Source organism: Crocodylus siamensis, chromosome 2, assembly GCF_052110815.1.
Source record: "Crocodylus siamensis isolate JL-2025a chromosome 2, ASM5211081v1, whole genome shotgun sequence".
NCBI classification, from domain to species: domain Eukaryota; kingdom Metazoa; phylum Chordata; order Crocodylia; family Crocodylidae; genus Crocodylus; species Crocodylus siamensis.
In genome coordinates this window covers 117,890,526-117,905,550 of record NC_143396.1, presented here as the reverse complement: position 1 = coordinate 117,905,550, position 15,025 = coordinate 117,890,526, and positions in this window count along the sequence as shown.

The following is a 15,025-nucleotide window of genomic DNA, read 5'->3' as shown; positions in this document are numbered from 1 at the left end:
ATGAAGAAATTCTAACGATAATAGAGTATTTATGCAAATGATCTTAAGTATTCATTTCCATTCCTTTTGACAACTATTTTTCAAACACTAATACTTTTCTAGGTATGCATTTTGCATAACAGTTATATTAAATTACTTCAACTGCTGTATGTTAATAACATTTTGTGTAAAAAAATATTTTCATTGGTGAAAGTAATTATAAAAAGAAACTTAAAGCTTATTTTAAATAAAATAGTACAGTACCACCTCCCCCGACTTATTGAGAAAGTGGAAGAGTATGATCTTTTCAAAAGTGAATTGTAAATACCTAGTCATATTTTGGTTCCCTTAGGAGGAGTCTTCTGGTACCTCATTAGCTTTTGGGAACACTGAGCATTGAAAAGCTCATGGTAAATCAAGACAGGCAAAAGGCTGTCAGCCATAATGATGATCCAATGCCCATTTTCTCAACAGCAACACCCCTGCAAATATACTATCAAGATGCAATCAGATAAGCCCTTGACACTATTGCTGTTTACTGTTTTGCCTACAGAGTGCACAGTTACAGTTGCTGAACATGCATTAGATTCATGGCAGTTGATATTCCTATCCAAGTGTGCATGCATGTATTTGTGTGTCTAACCAGTTTTCTTCTGTTTCTTTCAGTGATATTATTCCTGATTTATCCCCATCGAACAGAAAGTAAAACAAGCTAATGATTGATTTATTTCCCTTTAATCCTAAAATAGTCAATCATAAAGACTAAAATAGGGGAAAACATCATGTCTATTTAAAATTCAGGATAAGCAGACTAAAATATCCCATTAGAATGTGATCCACTTTTCCAGGTATTAGTAAATGAGTTGCATTTATTTAACTTTTCTGATTTTGGAATTTTCATGGAAAAATAATTTTCACTTCTCATCTTTTTCAGAGCAATCATCCTGACTAATGTGTTTGCATGCCTCAGTGGCATATTATGCATTAAATCCAGTTGCTGTAGGTAATTTGGTGGTGTAAAGTGCCTTAAATGACTTTGGGTGCCTTAAATGACTCCTACAGCTGTTGTGTGAAGCACCAAGCTCCATGCAGCTCTATGGATCTGCAGGAAGCCCTGCAGGCAGCCTGACAGCAGCCCAGGAAAGGAGGTCCACCCAAGAAAAGCAGCAAGCCTGTACTTCCCGCCCCCCCCATCCCGTCCTTCACCTTTGGAGCCAGCCTGTCTGAGCTGCGTGGGGGCCCGGTGCTTCCCTCCACAGCTGCAGTGGCCCCTGGGACTCCTCAAGCTAGGTGCCTGCGGGAGGGTGCTGCCTGGGGGGGGCGGGAGGGGCTGCAGCTGCCGCAGAGGGAAGCACCAGTCCCACCCTCCCCACAGCCCAGGGACCACTCTACCTGCTGGCAGCTAACCCTTCCCTACCCGCTGGAGAGGCAGGTAAGTCAGTGGGGGGTGTGCATGACACAGGGGTTTAAATCAGCCCTAAATTGAAGCAGTGTTTTTTAAAACCTACCGCTTTAATTTAGGGGCCCCATTTCATCTCCACACAACCTTAAATAGAATTCTGCAGGCTGCTTTGGGGAGTGGACAGTCTCTACCCAGATAAGTCAGTCAGAGAGAAGAGCAAAATTCCACAATCCAGTTACTCACCTAGGAAAGGGGAGCTCTGGGTTATGGTTTGTGTACCTAACCAGCTCCCTAACCATTTTTGTGGCCCTCTACTGGACTCTTTCCAATTTGTCTGCACCCTTCTGTAGCAGGGGGCCCAAAACATGACACAGTACTCCAGATATGACCTCACTAGTGCTGAATAGAGGGGAAGAATCACTTCCACTGATCCACAGGCAATGATCTTAGTAATGCAGCCCAGTATGCCATTAGCCTTCTTAGGAAAAAGGGCACACTGTTGGCTCACATTAAGCTTCTTGTTGAAAATTGTCCTGTTGGGAGACAGGACACAGGCCTTCATGTGGCTTCCCCTGTTAGTAGCTACATAAGTGAACCAACACTGTCAAGCTACTTTCAGCCTACCTATCTACCGTCATAAACCTGTCATTATGATGCAACTTAGTCTTCTTCAAAGGAATAGTGGTGCCTGAATCATCCAATTAAACATAGAGGGTTTCATGTCCTTCGAGAGCATTGTTTTAGAATGTCTGACTGCCAAATACCAACCAGTTGCTGTACTGATACAAGAGGCCTATGTAGAGAACTCTGCCAAACTGAAGCTCAGAGACTACTGCTTGGCTACTCACACTTGGAGTAAATAACATGTCCTTGCCACCTTCATTAAAGCTGGTATCAGGTATGAGAATCCTCAAGCATCCCCAGCAGACAGCACAACACAATGGACAGCTGTAAAACTAAGCAATTACAACATCATGAATGTGTACAAACCAACTAGAGCATCATCTCAGAGGCAATGGAAAGTCTCCAAGACTGTATTAACACAATGAAAAGAGAATGAAAAGAGAATATTGGATGGAAACAGTAGAAAATATTAACTTGACACACTCTAGCAGGAAAGCCTTGAACATAATCAAAAGGCTCACTAGAGAAGGCAATTCATGCAGCTCTGGCCTGGGGCAAAATCAGAAATATCCTATGAAGGTAGACTGAATAGCAGTACAACTTATCCAGAACAGCAGATTCACAAATCCTGATAAGAACTTCTCCAAAGAAATCAGGCACCAAACAACTGCAACAAAATGCCAGCCCACTGTGGACCTGTATCTCACTGGTTCATTCACAGAACTTGAAATGATAACTGCCATAGCCTTTATCAAATATCATAAAACTTCAGGTTTGGATAATATCTATCCAGAATTCTTGATGAATAAGGGGCCCTACCTAAGATACTGGCTGATGGAGTTCTTGTCATCATGTATGTGAATAAACAAAATACCTAAATTCTGGAGATGCACTCATATGATTGCACTACCCAAACCAGACATGAATGCTGACAACCCTGCTAGCTAGAAACCAATATCTTTGCTATCAGTTTCCTACAAAATACTGAAAAGACTGATCCGACATAGGATAACTGACATCACTGATCTACAGTTATCACCAGAAAAGGTAGGGTTCCATAAAAGTAAATGAACCACTGACCAGAAAGTATCACTTACTCAAGACATTGAAGATGCTTTTCAAAGCAGGGAAAAAGCAGGTACTGTGCTGATAGATCTAACTGCTGCATAGGATACCATCTGGCTGAAAGGATTAGAGTACAAACTACTCAAAATGATCCCAGATAAGAGAATGGTCTTTATCACTAATATAATATCAAGAGATCCTTCATCCTTTCCCCAGTGGAGGAGATAGAAGCAGATACAAACATCTGCATAAGGAGATGACAGAAGGATCAGTGCTAGCACTCACTCTTTTTAACATCTATATAATCTAACATTCAACCCACTGTGACAGTCGAAAAGCACCTTTATGTCTGTGTGATAAAGGTGCTTGCTGAAGGCTCTATGAAGATTAGACCAAATGTTTTTCTGTCATGTGTTTAAATATTAGGCTATATGTTGTTGCTAAGAACCTAATTAAAGTTTAAGATGTCTTAATGCCTTGTATAAAGTAAGGCCTAGTAAATTTAGCAAAGCCTTGAAGTAGTAAGGCACTGTGGCATTGTTAAAATTAAGCTTATCAAAGGAATGCAAGGCTTGTACTGCTACTGGTCAGTCTAAGGACAGTTGAAGTAAAAAGAATCTGAATGGCTGTATATTATCAGCACAGTTCAGAAGTTATAAATTGGCTGAAACATCCGGAAATCATTCAGAAGGAAGATACAGCTCTGTGAAAGGGATTAATTAGCTGTTAACCTGAACCAGTGGGCTCGTGGATCTTGAGGAGCCCAAGGACTGAATGCCAGGGTCCTTCGGTACCTCTTGGACAGCACTGATCAGGGATACCTGACTTCGCTGAGCTCTGTGGAAAGAGAAACTTGTCATACATTAGGCATCAGAGGGGACTGCCATTAAGTTGCCGACGTGAATTATTATTGTCTGTCATTATCTGTCTTAATATACTACGCGTAGTCGTGTTTTTGTTAAGTTAATAAACCTTTCTTACCTTTCTACCCCCTGACCACACTCTCAATCAATCCCAAACCCTCTGTAGATGGCTGGGACACCCACCACAGCTAAAAAGCATACCTATGCAGATGACTTGGCTCTGTCCATCTCTGACAAGTCCATCTCAAAAATAGAAACTGCCTTTTCTCAGGAATATGAAGAGAGTAGCCTCTTATCTGCACCAAAGGAGACCCAAGCTCAGTCAAACAAAAACAACTGCATCACTGTTCCATTTCTGTAATGCTATGGCACATCAGAGGATCAAGATTGACCTGAATGGTAATGAAACTCCCTTCATAAATAACCCAGTGTACCTGCGAGTAACTGGATAGGAGCCTTAGCTACAGAGAACAGCTACTGAAACCATCTAAAATGTCGACTCTTGCAATGGAGCTATAAGATGACTGGCACAAGCAACCTAGTGAGCCAATTTCATTACTCTAAGGACATTAGCACTTGCACTAGCATACTACTGTCAAGCATGGGGGTGCAGCAGCCATACCAGCAAAGTTGATGCTGTCCTGAACTCAGCAATGAGAGTAGTAATGGGGTGTGTAACATATACTCCTGTCGACATGCTGCCAAAACTATCAGGGACATTGCCTCCCAAACTCAGAAGACAGAAGGCAACTCTTGGCTTTGCTCAGCATACCAAACAAAACCAGGAGCATCTGACTCATGAAGTCTTGGACCAACCAGTACGTAAGCACCTGAAGTCGAGAAACTCATTTAGATGGGAGGTGCAGGTATTGTTGAAAAAGTGTGGAGGTGGGAGCAGTGCCCTATGGGCACTTGAACACCACCACAAACTGTGGGATGAGACTGATTCGCATCCTAAGTGCTTCATAAGCAACTTGGGTTGCTTACTTTATCCACCTGGATACAAGCTGTCTCACAATTTTTGGATTAAACTAAACAGGATTCGCTCTAAAGCTGGATGCTTTAATGCCACAAGCTTAAAGGACTGTCCAATACACGAGTGTGGTGATGCACCACAGACTGGTGATCACCTCCTCATGTGTTTAGCACACCCACACATCCAGGATGAGGACCTGGCAAGCATCAGCAATAAAGCAGTTTTGTGGCTCTGCCACATTAATAATGTATAGAGGGGGAAATGAAGTGAAGCTTCTTGTCCATTAGAACCCCCAGGTACTTGTCTTCAGAGCTACTTCTTAGCCAGTCAGTTCCCAGCCTATACTGGTGCATGGGATTGTTCCTTCCTAAGTGCAGGACTTTTGCATTTTTCCTTTTTGAACTTTATAAGCTTATTTTTGGCTCGTTGAGGTCTCTCTGAATACTTGGCCTACCCTCCAGCTTGGTGTCATCTGCAAAGTTGCTGAGGGTGCACTTCATCCCATCTTCAGGGCATTGATGAATCCTGATACTTACATAAAACACAGCATCTCTTTTAAAGAATGTAATTCAACATGTCACACTACCACCTAGCAAGAAATAAATCTGTGTTCATGCAGTGCTTTGTAATGAAAAAAAAATTCAAAAGAAAAGCACTTAAGAATTTAAAGTTTAGAGGGAGAAATAAAAAAATATATAATTTTTTGCAATGTTTTACAATTAACCATAAATTAAAGGCAATTACCTTTGCTTGTGTCTAGAAAAGACTTTAGTGTAGATAAAGGACATAAGATGCACACACGATTGTGATACTATAAAGAGCTTGTTGTGACAGTTGCATTTATGTCTAGGTCAAAAACTCAAAGTTAATCTAAGATGGAGACTACTAATCCATTTAATTATTTTGTTTTGGTTTTGGACATACATAGTGAAAAAAGAACATTTTAGGTTGTACAGTGAAGCACTACAATGTACAGTTCATGGTTTTACATTCATCATCAACATTGTGCCTTATTGTGATCATCCTGTGCACAAAAAAAAGTAAGAGTCCTACTGGGGAAAAAGTGATCATTTAATTAAAGACTGTATTACAAGGAGTATGCACAAGGGGGATATTTTCATGGCTTATATTTCAGCTCCAGCTGATTAGAATGTTAATCAATTTCACAGGACAAGGCAAAATAGCCTAAGGGATATTCCCTCACCAAAATCACATGCCTGTTGAAAAACCCCCCACCCGTCTAAAGCAGTGATTTCTTAACTAGGGTGCTGCAGCAGCCTGGAGTGCCTCCAAATCCTTTCAAGAGTGCCACGCAGTGCTAGCACTTTAATTTTGCAAACATGATTCACAAGATAAAATAGGAATCCATAGTATTAAAAACATTCTGACCTGTTGCGGGCCTTCAAGCACTTTGCAACAGAAAAATTGTTCCATTATTTTTCTATAGTCAAAAATCGAGTGAAACCTAAGAGCTGACATTTTATGACAGATGCCTTGAGTCTAATGAGGGGTGCCTTGAGTCTAAAAAGGTTTAGAACTACTGCTCTAAAGAAATAGAAGATCTTTTTAAGAGTTAAGCAACTAAACTATAAAGTTTTACACCATCTCCTCTCATAATGATTTGGTGGTCCTAGTTTTGCCTGTTACAACTAGCACTGCACCAGGTATGCTGCTCCAGCGACTCTAAGGTTATCATATTTCCAGGTCCAAAAAAGAGGACACATCACATGGGGTGGAGAGGAGAAGGATTATGATGGGGGAGGAGAAGGATTATGACACTGGTGTCCTGCCCTTGCCCATTTTGTTGCCCCTTACTTCCAAGCCAGAACCACCCCAGACCTGCTGCTGCCCCCTTCACTCCAGACCCACTGACACCAGCCATGCCAGTGCCCTGCACTTCCAACCAAGAGACCCCTGCACTTCACTCTCAAGCTACAGCCCACCCAGCCCTGCTAGCTTCCCCTCACTGCTTACCTGAAGCCCCCCTCCAGCCCTGCCAGCAGGGCCCCGGGTCTTCCCATTCTGACCAGGCCAGAGTGCAGGGGCTCCATCTCATACAGGTGGTGTCAGAGCATATCCAGCCCCACCAGTCTGGAGGGAAGAGGCGAGGCTTGTGGCACCCCCTGCCCTGTGATGGGGCTGCAGTGCCCTGCTAGACAGCCTGGTCATGGCTCCTTTCCCCTCTCCCCACCACCCCCACAGTGGCTCCTGGTTGTTCAGCCCCTAGGAGTAGAGGCATTGGAGCCTGTGCTGCTGGCCAGCCACAGAGTTCCCTGCTGTCCCCCACCTTCCCCTTTCCCCTGCTGCAGGGGCAGGCAACCCTCCCCTCCCACCCTGCCCTGTCACAGCCCCAACTCCAACCCGCCCCTCACCCCGTGTCCTGACCCAATGTCTGGGATTTTGCTGTGCTCCAGGAGTGGGAGCAGGGGGACGTGATCAGAGGCAGTGGGGAGCACTGCATGGGTCTGCATGCACCTCCGCAGCTGCAGGGAGGTGCATCTGTGCTCCCTGCTGCCTCTGATCACCCTCCCCTGTGGAGCAAACAAAAATCCCTTTCAAATTTGGGCAAATTTAAAAAACCCACCCAGATGGAGATCAGAGGGCTCAAGAAGAGGACCTGTCTGGGAAAACCCATATGTATGGTAAACCTAATCCAGTCTCTCAGTCAAGAGCTTAAGTTACAAAACAGCCATGAAGACTTACCACCTCCCTCCTACTTTTGCTCTTTCCTATGTCAAACTAGAGCACACTGATAATACAGGAAGCATCAATGATATCCATTCTTCACCTTTTGTGTGAATACATATTTTCACATCTCTAATGATGCTCATCTAGTACTTTTGGATTATTATATTTATTTTAACTTGTAAGTGTATAAGTGCCTATCCCATATGCTGCTAACTTTTACATTATTTATCATCTCATAGAAATGTAATATAACAAGAGACAACAAACTTCCACCCCTCTCTAATAATTAACCTACAGCAAATGCTAATTAAAACCACTCCAGGTCTCACCAGTATTAAAATCACCAGAGAAATTAAAAGTAATCTTTGTAAGGAATATTCCAACAGGCTGCTTTAAATACTTGTAAGAGACTTTACTTTAGAATACAAGGCCATATTTGTAGTTTGTATTCCCCTTTTTTAAATTCAAGTGAATGTTATAGTATTAAGGAAAAGAGTAAGTTCACTTCTCTTTTGATGACATTATAGTCAACAAAAGCAGCAGAGATTCCACCGACAAAGACTTGTTAAATGAAGAGAGCTTGGTATGTACCATGTTTAATTAAATCCAAGATGGAGAGTCCCCTCCCCTCCCCATCCTATCCCCTTCAACCTAGAGGAAAAAAAGCTTTGTCTTGGATTTGAGTACCATATGGTGGCAGGGGAGAAGTGGGGGGGCGGGTTGGGGCAAAGCCTGAGCTGAGCCACCAGCTGGCACCTGGGGGAAGACTGTGTGGTGGAGAGGAGTACCCAGGGGACACCTACAGTGTGCAGCTTGAAGGGAATGTGCAAGAGCTTGAAGGGACTGCACAGCCTGCCTTCCACCCACTGCTTACTAGGGGTGTGCAAAGTGGGCCCTATTCATTTTAGAATCAGGGACAGTGATTCAATTCATTGATTCAGATCACTGTCCCTGATTTGATTTGGCTGAATCCGAAAATTTGATGCTGCTTCAGTGATTTGGACATAGACACAGTTTTAAATGTTTTTTCTACATACCTTGAGGTAGCAGGCATAGCTCATGATTGCTGCAATGCTGAGATGCATACAGTGTCCCACAGAAGTCTGGGGGGTGGGCCTCCAGCACGTTCCCCAGCAGACCTGGAAGTGAACCAGAAGTGCTTCTGGACCACTTCTGGGTCTGCTGCCGAGTGCACTGGGGAACACCACCCCCCATGCTTCTGTGGGATACTCCATGTGCCCCAGAATCACAGCACTCATGAACCCCTGCACCTAGAGGTATATAGAAAAGCCATTTAAAACTGTCTGTATGTCCGAATCTCTGAATTGATTCAGAGAGATCAAAAGGTCCCTCTGATTCAATTCTGATTCAGAGATTTGGCCACCGAATTGGGCCAAATCAAATTAGGGACTGAAGCTTTGCAAAGCCCTACTGCTTACCTCTGGCTCCGACTCCATTCCAAACCTAAGCTGGCCCAGAGCTACTGCCACTACTGCGTGGCTGGGCTGGGGCCAAGGCAACTTACTTCTCCAGAGCCAGAGCCACCACAGAAATAAATCTGAGAAGGAAAGGGCAAGTGGCCAGGGCCCAGGTAGCACTGGGGCAGGTACAGAGAGGGTTTGGCTACCTGCCCCCTAATACTATTTTCCTTGCTGTGGAGGGCAGGATTTGGGGTAAATACAGTATACCATCATTTTGCTAGATTTAATATATATCTTTTCACATAGCAAAAAAGTGATCAGAAGTCTTTACACAGAGGCCAGCACTTCTAAAGACATTTTTTTTTTTTCAGTGAATCAAGAGAAAGAATGGCCTGGCATATTAGTGTGTGCACGAGAGAGAGAGAGAGAAAAAAAACTCTTTAGAGATGTCATTAGACCAGAACTGGCTTCCATATAGCTCAATGAATCATCAGTTAATTAGACTGTGAGGTGAAAGATCATGTAGCTTCAGTTCATTTGAATAAAAGTAAGTTAGCCTTTACTAGCAACCAAAAGGAGAGAAGTGTTAGAAAGTTGTTAGACTAAAATTTATAGAAATTTGCCTGGTGTATTATTTACATTTATGAAGTGATTGGTGGCAAGATATCACAATTTATGATGCATTATATCCTATAATATTATAGTACCTTTTTCCCCCACTCTCTTTTATGACGACTGAAAACAAATTATATTGTCAGGTAACTCCTTTTTTGCTGTAAGCATTAAGTACAATCAAAATTCTAAAATAAAATATGGAGCAAGGTTATTGTTATCACAGTTTATATGTATATATTTTCACCCCCCAATCTTCTCTCTATTGCATATTTTTCTATAACTTCTTTCATATCATCAAGCAGAAAGATAGAGAGAGAATATCAAAGAAATAACCCTCACCACCATATTTTCATACAACAAGGGGATCACTGCCTTCACCTTCAGACCTATTAATAGCTTTTCTTACATGCTTGCCTTTCATGCTTCTGTCAGACAAGCCAATAAATATTTAAGATCAGGATGAAATTCTCAAAGGCAGAAAGCCCACTTGGCCATCCATGTCCCCTCAAATATCAATGGGAGTTAGATATTGAACTGCCATTTGTACTCAAAAAATCCTATTTGCATAGTGTTAATTTTTTCAATAAAGGAGCAGAGTCAAGGATTTCCAAAAGTATCAGCCCTGTGTGTCATGTGCCTTTAGAATGTGGACAGCACAGTTTACCAATTCCATTGAAGATTTTTAAAACCTAATTCCAGTATGGACTTCATGGAATTCTCCCTGTAGTAAATAAATTAATTAAAAAAAAAAGATAGCACCAAAAAAAAAAAATTAATAAAAAAACCCCAATCCCACCAAACATGTGTTCTGTACTTAGCAACTTTCACATAAAGGTGATACAGAAATATTTTCTCTTTTTTAGGGCATAGGTGATGACTGCAAGCATTTTTCGAGAATTTTCTATAATTTAAGGGGAAACAATGTTTATTTTTGCCATGTTTAGGGACAGGGCAGTAATCCTTTAACTAATCTGTGAACTTTTTAATAACTTTTACAGTCTTCTTGCTTCAATCTAGATGTCACCAAAACTATGTTGGGAATTTTTAACGAAACGTTTTTCCATTGGAAAATGGTGACTCAGTGACTATATCACTTCTAGTAGAGGGCTTCTACTCATGTAGAATGTCAGGTACCCAGCTTCAAATACCCACTTTGCCTGCCTCAGAGGGACAGAAACCTGGGATTGCTACATTCCAAGCAAATATCTTAAACCCCAGGGTCTGGGCTGTTTTTCTGTTGTATAAATAATTAACAACCCGTAGCCCAGTGATTAGACCCCTCACAATGGATGCAACAAATGTCGAGTCAAGCCTCTGGTCTGAATACAGCATAGGAGAGACTTTTCTACCTTCCAGGTAAGTGTCCATAACATTGCACTGTTACCTATTTGGGCATTTTGCAATCTTTTTATAAGGTCCTATTAAGAACATACATTTTTTGGAAATCTTTGTATGGCAAGGTCTAACCAGATGATAGCTACATATGTTGTCATATTGTACATATACACAGTTAGCATAGTTGTTTATTTGGACTGCTTTGTGTTTGTGTTCATTCCTTTTATTATATTTTTGTGTAAGTAGAAAGAACAATAACAGTCTTAGAAACATATTATGATAAATGCTTTTCTTACTGGATATGAAAAGGGCATGTGGAATGCCAGCATAGCCTCATATACCATAGAAAAGGCCATTGCACTACCTCACTCAGAGGACTAGGAGTAAACTAGCGAGTGGGACTTGGATCTACTTCCCTATAAATTCTGTAACTTCAAAATCTGGTGAAATAGATTTGAATGAACTGGGGTTCCTATTTTATTCCATGGTATTGAGTATAGTAGTCACCTAACCTACTCCATTGTTTTTTAGGTTGGCAGGAAAGAGCTTTACTTTCCAAACAGCTTGGTACTTTGTCAGCTTAGTGCCCGGTCTGATTCAGGTGGAATTATCTCACTCTTGCTGTATAGATTTAATTGTGTAAAGGCTTCCCCCTGCCCCCATAATCATTACCATATGCTCAGATAACAAGCACTTATAAAGACCATGTGGTCAGAAAGGGGCATAATGCTCCAAAGCATCAGGTATTTTTGTTCCTGATGATAGATGTGAATATGAGATGTGTTTGCCACAAGCCAGCCTTCCAGCAGTAAGTTTTCAGAACTTGACAAGACAGTAAAGAATACTTCTAGAAGCAATTGACCCTCAATGTATGAGGGAGACAAAAAAACCCATAAAAAACAACACAGTCTTGTTATCGTGCTGCAACCTACTCCGTTATTGATAGTACTAGTTTGTGCCACAGGCACCCTTGCATCCTATTATATACTAGCTCATTGCTATCAATAGGTATCAAACAGAACAAAACAGTCAAAAAGCAAAGAAACTGGAGAGAGAAAAATTATAAACCTCACAAACATCAGACTGAATGAAACATAGTTACTCTAATAATACAAAATAGCACACTATTACCTAGTGGAACTTACTTCTCATACTGAGGTGTAGAAGTTATGGGCACCACCATTTATCATAGCACAATCTGCCAGACTCACAGCATGTTGTGTTTTCCTTCATAGGAATTAACAGAAGCATGCATCGTGCTAAAATGTTTGCAATGTGGTCTTTTATTATTTACAATTTTCTTGCCATTGGACATATTGCTTAAATAAATATCTAAGCCTGATGCACCTTTTACCACCATTTGTAAACTGTTACAAAGAGAAATTGCTTTCTTTCTCCACTAATTGTTGAGACCATATGTTACCAGAAGCAAAATGGGTATTGAATAAGATTTTACATTGCATCCAAAGTGAAGAATGTATTTTAGACACTAAACCCTGGATCTCAGCCCTGAAATCCTATTTTACACTCATTTCTTTGGCTTTGGAAAGACATTAAGACAGCCTGTAGCTTACTAGCAATAAAATATTGACATTGACAATCCTAGTTTAAGCAGATGTTCTGCAGATGCAGAAGAAGATTTAGAATGTGTTCTGGACAAGCAGCCTGAAAATTACTCTCTCACAGATGAATAAGCATCGTTACAAAACACGCTGTCGCAAGCCTTGTATTTCTGTATAACAGATAATGAAAAACCATCTGTCCATTGTAGTAATTTGCCAAGAACCCAGTCTAGCATAACATTTCACTTTTCTGTATTTAAAAAAAAAAACAATTCAGTAATAAACAATATTTCTGAATTGTTTTCATTCCGTCTGTAATCACTGGAATGAAATCTTCATTGTATACCTCTACCAAGGTCAGTGATGTAAGTAACAAACAGATTAGAAATTTAAAATAGATTGTGCTTCTCTTTTAATTTAGCTTGGAAAAACAGAGGTTTGGGTTAAAATGGATATTAATCTTTTTGGGGGACTTCCTTGATTTAACTATTGCATTCAAATGAAAAGGCAAACATAAAGAAATGTTATTTTGGAAAATATATTTGAGGCAACTTACAAAAGTAATGGACATTAGTTAAGGTTTTGAATGAACCGGTTTTTAAACAAAAGGATCTAGTTCTAAACTTAAATTTTCAGAGCATGCTCGGTTAGGTCTAATAACTTCCTCACATGCATGTTTTATAACTGCAGATTTTCTCCCTCTCAAAAACAAAATAATATCTTTTTGCAATGGGTCAACATTGCCTTCACTAGGTATTGTTCATGAATGCTAAGGACAACAAAAATTAGACAAAGTAAAAAAAAAAAAATCAGACTGCTTCTGCAATCTTCATTCACCTGCTTGTGATTACCTTTCATTACCTAATTATAAACTTTTTAAGTCTTTAGGACCAATGCCTCATTCACAAAAACAGTAGTTAGTGAATTAGACAGGAATTGGGGGGGGGGGGGGAGGGGGTTGTTTTTTTAAAAAAGAACAGGATGTTCACTTGTGTTTATTAGAACAGAACTCAGGAGACCAAAGGTTTATTTCTTGTTTTCTCACAAATTCTTTATATAATGTGAAGATCTGCTTTCTTATCAAGGGTCTTTTGGAATTTCCACCATAATCTTTAACCCGCACAATACCATCCCATCTCCACAGAAAAGGCTGGGGACTTAGAAAGGCAGAATTAAAATGGTGGAGAATACTAAATTGAAGGGTAGCTATACTCAAAAAATTACAGAAATGTAGGGCAGGAAGGGCTCTCAGGAGGTCGTCTAGCCCAACACCCTGTTGACTAAACCATCTCAATCAAGTGTCTGTCTAATTTATTGCAAACAAAACTGAGCAAGCAACCTTCTCACCCAGCTACCAGGCTCAATACCTGAAAACCATCAAGAAAATTCTAACTTGTCATAGATAAAGCAGGGGAAGAAGGGCACTGCAGTGTCCCACTTTTGCAGGGAAAGAAAGCAGTTTGTTAAATTACACTCAAGAAATCCTCTCAGACCACACTCCACGCTACAGAGGAAGGCAAAATGATGAAGTTGTATGCCTCTGGATAGCAGGGAGGTTGGGTACGGTTGATTTCCTTAAACATTTATTGCCTTGCTTTTTAGAGTTTATGTTTGTGTTCAAGCATTATATACATAGACAAGAGTTAAATAACATTCAGTGTCCTATATTTACTCAAGTATAAGGCATTTATTTCCATACATAGAATATAATTATAGGGGGTGCTGCAGATTACATTGGATTCTATATATGGAAAAATTATAAATTTGTTAAAATTTTCCAGATAAAGAATCCAATTATTGGAGATTTGTCTTGAATTTCCTCCTCCCCACCCCCCACCCAACTGTTACATTACATTAGGAAAAGTAAATCTGGGGTGCCAGATAGCCCCCTTGCCCGCTCCCCACCCCCCCACCAACATCTTCCCTCTTCATCCCTTTCTCCTCCCCCACTTGCTGTCATACCCTACTCTTCCTGAGTACATGGAAGAGAGGGACAAACTTGAAAAAGAATGAACTTTGAAATAAATAGACCTGTAGTAATTTAATTCATTCAGAATTGATGCATTTTACCTTTTTTGAAACAGATGCAAATTTTAGCACAGGTACTCCATGAACACACTTTTAAGCAGTACTTTTGCACCTATTTATATTTAGTACACACTATGTATGATGTTAGTCCAAAAGCCAAAAACCTCATGATCTACCATGCAGCTTATTGGGCAGGGCCTCATTTCAAGCTATGGTGACCCCATAGCTCAGTGCTGCTGGGTATGTATGTGTTACTCCATATCCCTCCCCCCTACCCCAAAGGATCCATGAGTTGAACCTGTTGTCCTTCTCACAAGTCCTGGGTTCCTCTTAAAATGTATATACAAATAAGGTGAATGGCAGTCTGGTTCAGCTCCTCCTCATGGAGGGCAGGGGCACACTAATTATTTGCTCCAGACTGAGAGCGAAGGTGACAGAGGGACTCTAGTTGAAGTCTTTGGGGCCCT